Source organism: Grammomys surdaster, unplaced genomic scaffold (assembly GCF_004785775.1).
Source record: "Grammomys surdaster isolate TR1022 unplaced genomic scaffold, NIH_TR_1.0 129, whole genome shotgun sequence".
Lineage (NCBI taxonomy): Eukaryota > Metazoa > Chordata > Mammalia > Rodentia > Muridae > Grammomys > Grammomys surdaster.
In genome coordinates this window covers 9,934,517-9,942,910 of record NW_021604587.1, presented here as the reverse complement: position 1 = coordinate 9,942,910, position 8,394 = coordinate 9,934,517, and positions in this window count along the sequence as shown.

The following is an 8,394-nucleotide window of genomic DNA, read 5'->3' as shown; positions in this document are numbered from 1 at the left end:
CCTAGAGTTACTTACCTCTAACCTTGAAGACTTTCCTTCTGCCCATGACAGTAACCTGATGAGAAATACCTTAAAGTTTTATGTTTTGCTCCTGAAATAGTTTATGTCCTGCCATTGTGAGCTGCCCACAGCAAATGGTGGACACAAAAGGAAGGAAAATGTCCGGTACTATTGCTCCAGATTGACCAAGTCAATGGACCAGTGCATACCCCAGAGACCACTGCAGGATCTGAGCTATACTCAGGCCAAGCTGAGTCATTCTTGGACTCCTTGCCTGCCTGTCCCTTTCATGTTTGTTTGTTTGTTTTGATTTATTTATTTATTTATTTATTTATTTATTTATTTATCTGGTTTGTTTTTTGAGAAGTTTTTTTTTCAGTAAGCCAGCATGACCGAAACATCTTCCTTAGGGCTTTATGACTGAGGAAACTGATGAATGGAAGGCTCACTAAAGGAATCCGTCATAATTTCAGCTTTTTAAGTCAATTAGTTTTATTGCTGGTTTTACCAGTATCTCAAAATACGTACCAAACCTTAAATGAATTGGTAAAACCTCTATTTTTTGTTTACTCCATTCATAATGCTAATATTTACAGTGGAAGGAAGCCTATTCCACTGTGTGATGCTCCATCAGTTGATATGAGAAATGCAGCACAGTGTCATGTTGCTTCCTAAATTTTGATTTCACTTAAACCTTCAAACCACTTAGAAATAGAATGCTCAAACTAAGTAAAATATCTTTTCCTTAAGATTAATTTTTACTGCTACATCAATGAATAGAATCAAGGAACCACAGATGGAAAAGTGGTTTGGGATTGTCATAAAATTGATTTCAGGCTCAACAGGGGCATGAACTCACTGAGAAAGTTCTCTGCAATTTCAGCCAGGTGCCCAAAGGAAATTAATATGTAGATATCAGAATCATAACGAGACTTCTAATAGTAAGTTGGCCCCAGAATTCTGGTGACAGAGTGACTGACAAAGAGATTCTAATTAGGCAAAGGGAAGAAGATGGAATAAGTGCACTCCCAGAAGGATCTGGCTGGAAGGGTTTCTATTCTTTGGCTTGGGTATTATACTCAAGGTTGGCTTTGTTCATTTTGTCCAGGAAAGATGGAAAAGGGCTGGGTAGACCTGTGTTTTTTGTGATATTATCTGTGTTCTCCGTTCTTCACATGTTATGAATTCATGGGGAGCTGAAATATAAATGGAGAATATTGATCACAGTTTTAGATTTATTAGAAAAACTGCCTATGTGGAGTAAGGGGGTGCTTCTGTTCATCTTCCCTGTCATCAGGCTTTTGGGAGTTGGGTGAGTCTGTACGTGAGCTGGCAATCACACAGGGTATATTTCCTAAATCTTTCACCGATTTCTCTCTGCTCAGTCTCTTTCTGGGAATCTTAATCCTTTCAGCAAATATTTTAAAGCATTCATTATATTTAAGGACAGGTGAGAATGTAGGCTCTGGCAAGGAACAAAATGTACAAATAGAACTTCAAATCCAAATGGAGAGAAATGGGTGTTAAAAGACATGTACGTGAAAGGCCATGTTTTAAAAGAAACAAAATCCTCTTTAACTACAGTGATCCTTAGAGGGAAAGGTGGTAGTCACTTCAAATTAATATTTGTTATAGCCCTATAGACAGTATTGTGTAAGCTCATATTATAGACTGAAAAACCCATGTCTCTTTGCACCAATCCACTATTCTAATACCTTTAGACACTGAAAACATTTCATAAAGACTTCGAACATCCAAGAGGCATTTTATAGACGCACATAAGGATTTCAGAAAATAATGTGCTAAATGGAAAATGTCCTTCAATACCCTCTAGGAGAAAAGCCCCAAAGATATATGATGGTATCTATTTATTAAACAAACACTTTTGAAAGCAAAGAACCACATTTTAAGAGGTCATAGATGTCAGGGTCATGATTTTCAAAAACTGTCAAAAACAAAGAGGGAGAAAGGCAGAAAAAGTCTAATCACATTTACTGTGTTGGTCTCTGAGGCTTAGAAAGGAAGAAGGAAAGATGATGAGAAGGAGAGATATGCAAAGATAAAGAAGAAGGGCCAGAAAAGAGAGAGGAGAGAGGATTTCTTAATTTACTACAGGTCTTATGTTGTTATGTGTTTGACTATATTTTCAAATAGAAAAGCAGAAACTTCCATCAGCTTCAAGGTGAAAGCAAGGTAGGTATTCAAGAAACTAAAAGACATAAGAAATGCCAGAATGTTTTCTTTCAGTCTTCTGTTTGAAATTGGTGGCAGACTTCAAGGATTTGGATTTGTTTGTAGATGTACTATATTTTAAAGGATAAAAAAGCATTAGGAGAGGGTCTAAGCATGCTTTGTTTACCAGCTATTTATTTATAAATCATCTATGTATCCTCTGTGCTTAAACACTGTGAGAGGCATCAAGGATACCAGATGTATAATTTCATATTTACAAATTTGTAATCTAGTTAAATAGAGAATCAACTAAATATCTCTTATTGATGCTAGTAAGAGCTAGTATCCTGACAAGCTCTCTATATGTTCTTGTAAAGTCATAGGAACCTTATTACTGTTTAAGTGAACAAATAGGAGATAGAAATTAAATAAGTTGCCTAAATTTTCTCTGGCTGAGGGCTGCTGACCACCACAGTATCTATGCTTCATTACGACTTGGGGAGAAGAATGCATTTCTCAAGACTTTTCAAGCAACAGGAAAGTTTTAGATAATCATGAAGGATTAATGAATAAAATAGTACAAAGTATGCAGAAGGGCAGCAGCACATGTGAGTCACAATCACTTGGTAATAGAACACCAAATAAGTTGACAGAGGAAAGAGAGAACTGAAAAGCAAGCAAGCTCTATTATGAGAAGTCTGGTCAGTCTTGATAAAACATTAAGATTGATAGAAGACGCCGTTGTACAATCCAGGTCCCACAGACCCAGTCCTTGAGACAAGCTTTCAGAAGAAAATGATGTGTAAGAAAATACTTCCAGGAAAACGGCGGAGAAAGAAAAGAATGAGATCAGACAACGTAAGTCTTCAGAAAATGTTTTTGTTTTGGTCCCATTTCATGGGGAAACTCTGGAGCTTAAATTATACCTTGGAGTCCGTTTTTCATCAAGGCATCAATCAATCTGGGGTTCCTATTCACATCCTTATGAGCAAAGAGCTGCATGCTGCCCTGGAGAAATGGAAATTCCCAGAGATTTCTCGTTCTCTGTGACTATGGAAAAATAACTCTAGCTCAATGCAGAGCTCAGTCAGTGTTAGAAAAGTGAGCAGATCTGGTGAATAGTACAGTTCATAGGCTAAGGCCAGCATTAACTTCTACAGTTCACTATACAACTGCTGTCATTTGAAAAGGGCCATTCAGACATTGAAATACTTGATTTGAACAATACTACAGTCTCTAGATAAGGGTATAGGGGATGATAGGATCATAAGCAGAGATGAAAGATAAATAGAAAATCAGAATACCAGAGAGAAATAGGTGCAATTAGAAATTATGCAAAATGATGACTATAGACACTTACACATGTCTATAAAAGTAGCATGGCCAATCCAGAATTTTCTTGACATGACTGCAACTAGACTCTGCTTTCTATCTTCTCAGTTTTCACTCCACATTTGCAATGTAAGTGACATACTCTACTATAACCCATAATGGAAAAAAGGCTTGTTCTTAATCACTGAGGTTTTAATCTTATTGTTTACCTGAGTATGTCTTCTTTGAAGTCAGCTGTGAGTGGGAAACTAGAACCAAGGATATAAGTAGAGGTTCATCACTTAGAAACTTGCTGCATAAAGACACGTAGATGACTGTCTTTGTCCTCACTTTCCGTATGCTGGACAGAACAGGAAAGACCCAACGGAAACAGTAAACTGTAGGCAAACAAATGGAAATGTCCTGTATCACAGGATGACTGTGCTCAACTCTGCCTTTCCCTGCTCATCAATCCAATGATAACATCAACAGGAAAGGGACCTGTAGTGTGACCTGGTTTAAATCATTATTTGCTCCAGCAGTCTATCCTGAAAAAACATGTACTGTACTCGAACCTCATCTAGTGCTTTGGAAACTTCTTTTAAAATTTCAAATTGATTAATCATACTTTTGTTTATTTATTGAGTAAGACATGATGCTATGCTTCCAGAAGACAAAATTTACTCCCTACACAACAACATAAACTGAGGACCAAGAGGGACATTCTCATTCTACCTCCCACATTCCACTCTCTGGCTCCTATTGGCTTTGGCCACATCATAAAAGAAAATGCATGCAGCCCAACTTGATAAGTCCTCAATCTTTTACAGTTTCAACACTGTTCACAAATTCAAATTCCAAAGTCTCTTCTGAGTCTCAAAGCAATCTCTTAGTTGTGACCTCCAGTAAAATAAAAAAAAAAATCAACTTGCATACTTCCAACATATCATGACACAGAATATAAATTATCATTTCAAAATGGAGGAATAGGGCAGAGCTCAGACTTACTGTACCAAACATCTCTTTGTCAAGTATCAAAAGGCTTAGATGATTTCACCTCCCCAGCTTTGCTGCCTGCAACATCCATCTCTGTCTTTGACTAGGTCCACTAATTTTATGTGGCAATCCTTGACAGATATTCCATGGCTCTGGTGTCTATATCTTGTGATCTCTGCTACATCTAGGCTTCATTTTCAGAGCTTCACAAAAATAACCTCTCAGGACCTCCTACACTTTCCTCCATTTAAAAAGGGGACTACCTGCCATGCATGGTGTGACCTCACTGGCCCTCTGGAACAATTCACTACTGTATTTCTGCATACCTCCCAAAGCCAGCACCTTGCGGAGGATGATATTATCAAGTTTTTCTGCCAGTTTGAATGACATTAGCAAAAGGCTTATATTCAATTGCTTTCTAGGAGCAGAAAAGGCTTTTTAAGAAGTAAACCTAGCTGGGTGGTGGAATCTAGCTCCAAGGGTACACTTCCCTCCATCCCAGTTCAGAATAGGAATGACACTTCTTAATGACACTTACGTTATTACATTTTTCATCACAAACCGTGGCTGAAACATTACATTTTGTAGTATTGTTTTTTCCCTTTACCCTGTTCATTTTGTATTTTCTTTTTTGTTCCACTTGCTCTTCTTCTTTGCAAACCTGCATAGGGGTTATTAATAATAACCACAAAACTACACCTCAAATATCATGATGCCTTGAAATTGTCCCACCAAATAAATTAGTCCATTAGTTTTGGATTGAGCTTCAGACAAGTTCTTAGGAAAAGATCAGAAAGTAACCAGATGCTTTGGTAAAACATCAAAGAACTGGCCTCTTCCCAGTTGTTAATTTTGTTCCCCTCTGAAATCTCTTGACTCACAGTGTGAGCTGCCCTCAGTACTATCATCGTTTAAGATTCCACTATAATTGTCCTTTAAGTGATGCTTATAAGATTCAACTACTTTTGTACTTCAAAGTTTCAAAACTTCTATATTCCTAAAAAACACATACACAAACAAACAAAAACAGAAGAACCACAGTCAGTTTGTTCATAGCAATACCCTACACTTCCGTACCAATTTCTATCTTGGTTACATTTCTGTTGTTATAAAACATCATGTCTTAGGCAACTTATAGAAGAAAATGTTGGTTTTGGTTCATGTTTCCAGGGTGATAAGATCTATCACAGCAGGGAGGCATGGCAGCAAACAACAGGCACAGTGGCAGGAGCGAGAAACTGAGGGTCCCATCTTCAGTCATAAGCAGAAAGCAGAGGAGCAAACTAGAAAAGGTAAGAGCAGTGATGACAGCCTTCTTCTAACAATGCTCTAGGACCTAAACCTCACCAAACATTGCCACCAACTGGGAACTGTTAGGCCTCAGAAACCCATGACAAATGGCTATATGAGGTACCTATTAAACATATCAAAGTGGGTGTTGGCCAGCTCTCCTAAGACTCCTAAGTAACTGTAGCTCTTCCTAGCACTTATTATCCCAATTCCCACCATAAAGTCTCCCACCCAGGGGCAGGGCTTAAGCTTTCATTAACCCAGCCTGAACCTTATATAACTCAACCATTTTGTCTACCCTGGTCTTTTGATCTCTTGGTCTAGGCCACCTTGGTTGGTGACTCTTCTCTGACTCTTCCTGTCTCTTCATTAATAATATAGTTTAGTCTGATGTCCTACTTTTTCCCTTATATCTACAATAAAAATTTTCTCCATACTTTAGGAGTAGTCATGTCCTCCTTTTTTTTTTATTTCTTTCATTCAGAAGCCAAGTATTCAAATATCTGAACCTATATTAGACAATCTCACTGAAACTACTGCAAGAATTTTGATCCCCTCACTGTCTTTTCCTGTCCCCCTCTTAATTCTACTAGTCCATTCCTTCTTCTGAGTTAGCTCCTCTTCTATTGTATTTATCACATGAAAACTGATGACAAGATACCAGCAACGCTGTGTGGTATCTGCATGTAAAGTATGTTTGGTAGATCCTGCTATATATTAGCTTCTCTCCCTATGTATGTTACTTGCTGTCAAGTCAGCTTTATGGATTAAGTGAAATGACAGTGTTCCCAAATGTACCCCTAGTAGGTAGAATTTGTTTGGGTTGCTAAGACATATCAGAAGGGCCAATAGGCCCTTTGCCTTCAATTGTTGCTGATCACAACTCAGATCCTTATTAGTTTGACATCTCTTAAGAATACAAAATCGAAAATGAGCCAGGAGAAAGTTAAATAGAAAAGAAAGATTTTATTCCAGGCCACTGAATTTAGGAAGAAATAAATTTGAACTCTATTACATTAAACAGAAGGGGGTAAGGTATCAAGGACTGGTGTGTGACTTACCTTATGGAGTCTCTTTTTATTCATTACAGATAAAGAAGGCAAAGATAGCAGAAAGAAAGGACTCTATCTTCATCCAGTTTAATAATACAGTATATTTATTGGAGTCATTTATAGTATCCTGGGCAACTTGAAGGGCAACTACATCACCTGAGAGTTTGCAAAGCAACCTATGAATAACTGCACCATCACCACTGAGTCTCCTCAGAAATTGTTTTCTGTCCATGTATTCTATGAGAAAGGGTGGTCTTATTGTCCCTGCTCCTACCTCTTTGTGGAAAGGTTAATAATGTGATCCCAGTGCTAGACTCTGAGCCAGGCTGACAGAAGTTATTTCCAACCCAATGAGAGCAGGTACACAGCAAGGAGATAAGGCAAGAAGCCATTGTAGGTCATTCACTGTAGTTTGGAAAAGAAATGTCTCCAAAGGGCAATGTTTTGAAGGTTTTGTCTCTAGCTTGGTGCTACTGGGAGTGGTGCAGTTTAGGAGAAGGACTTAGATCACTTTGGCACATGATTTTGAAGATCTCTTCCTCTCTCCCCTTGTTTTCTAGTGGTATCACAGATAGGTTTCTTCCTCCCAGTGCTCTAGGAATGACGTGTTGCCTCATCATGAGCCTACAACTAGCATCTCCTACTGACTATGGACTAAACTCAAAAAAGAAAAAAAAACCACCAAAATAAACCTTCCCTCCTTTTTAGTTGATTAGCTCAGGTATTTTGTTATAGTAATGTAAACCTGACATAGATTAAGTGTATTTACTCATGAATTTTACCTAAAAGGAGACGGGGAGAAAAAGAAAAAACAGTCTATTTTCAAATGCAAGCAAATACTCCCAGTCTCCATGGCTCCATGGCAAAAGGTAGACTTACAAATTGGAAGTCAAGTTGCTATTCCTCCTATATTAGCTGGAACCTGACCTACTTGAAAAATGATTTTCCCAGGCTGGAAAACTGGCAAGAGGCTTTAAAATAGAATAACAGCCCAAAGGAAAAGGATTTACAATGATAAGTTGTTTGAAGGAAACATACTCAGAAACGGAAGGTCAGCGGATTAGAGTCAGGAAGAAGTGTGTACAAGTTTAGCCAGAGTGATGGGGCATTAAGCCCCCCTGGCAATGCAATCCTTTAGAGTTCCATGTTGAACTGTTTCCATATAGGGACTGACAAACAGGATTCAGTAGCTGGCCAATCAGAAACTTTGCATTTAAGAGACTTTCTAGGAGGGTTTTGAGTCTGTACTGAGTTACTACTTTAGACACTAAATAGTACCCTAGTGAACATTCAAAGATGCCTACTTCACAGCCATAGATGCAATAAACACAAAGTTTTCCATGAATCAAGAGAGGGGTGTTTAAAATGTTTAGAGCAAATAACATCAGTCAATGAGCCCCAGGCAAACACAGGCTTCTTAAATCCTTGCAACGTATTTTATGTATAGGCTCTTCTGCGTCTATACACTCATCTCTCAGAATAACATGTTTCTGGGAATGTACTTTTATTTGGATCTAGTGGTGCAGATGGTACAGGGAAGTGTCAGTCCCTTAGAGGTTGAGAAAACGTGGGA